The sequence below is a fragment of the Orycteropus afer genome, unplaced genomic scaffold (genome assembly GCF_000298275.1).
Source record: "Orycteropus afer afer isolate SDZICR_OR568_19922 unplaced genomic scaffold, OryAfe1.0 scaffold00837, whole genome shotgun sequence".
In the NCBI taxonomy this organism is placed as follows: Eukaryota; Metazoa; Chordata; class Mammalia; order Tubulidentata; family Orycteropodidae; genus Orycteropus; species Orycteropus afer.
The window spans coordinates 728,568-729,491 of NW_006922424.1; positions in this window are offsets into that span (position 1 = coordinate 728,568).

A 924-nucleotide genomic window follows, 5' to 3' on the forward strand; every position below is an offset into this window, starting at 1 on the left:
AAAGAGTTTATTCAAGATCACATGAACAGTGTCAGAGACAGAATTAAATCTAAATCATCCAACTCCTGGACCAATATAATTTTAATTATACTCTCAAATCACTAACATGGAGAACATAGTCCTAAACATAAACCAAGACCAAACTCACTGCCGTCAAGTTGATTAACTTACAGCAACTCTTCCTTGGGTTTCCCAGGCAGTATCTCTACAGAAGTAGACTGTCCAATCTTCTTTCTGAGGAGTGGGTGGTGGGTTTGAACCACCAGCCTTCTGGTTAACAGTCAAATGCCTTAGGCACTATACTACCAGAGTTCAGAGTATAATTAATATTGCCTATATACACAAAGATTATTGAAACATCTTTATATAATTAATTCATTGTTTCTTCTGCTCAACACTTCCCTTCAACAAGGAAATGCCTTCTCACCCACACTCCAGGAATGCTATGTTAGTTCAAGTGACCCAAATGATCTGCTGGCTGAAGATGATTATATCATAGTTGGGCAACTGGCTCAAATTAGGCCAAAAAAATTCCATTGGATATATAGAACCATCACTGAGAAGGAGACTATAAAGAGACTTAGGATCTGGTAGCAGAAGTATCTGTTAGGTGGACAAGAGAACAAAGATACCCAGCTTGCAATAAAAGAGAAGAATGTAAAAACTTACAGAGAGAAACCTGGATAAAAAGTTGGAGAGACAGTCCTGAGTAAAGTCAAGTCTTCGTTCTGGTCTTCCAGAATCCCCATTATAATCTTGTCATTGGTTTCCAGGGGACATCCCTCAATCCTTAAAATCCTTAAAATATATTATCATTGTGATTTTAGTTTAAGTTACTTTGTTTTGTGCTTCTGTTATTGGTCAATTAAAGAGTAGGAGACAATGGAGGTTCAGTGGTAGAATTCTTCCATTTGGGAGATAACC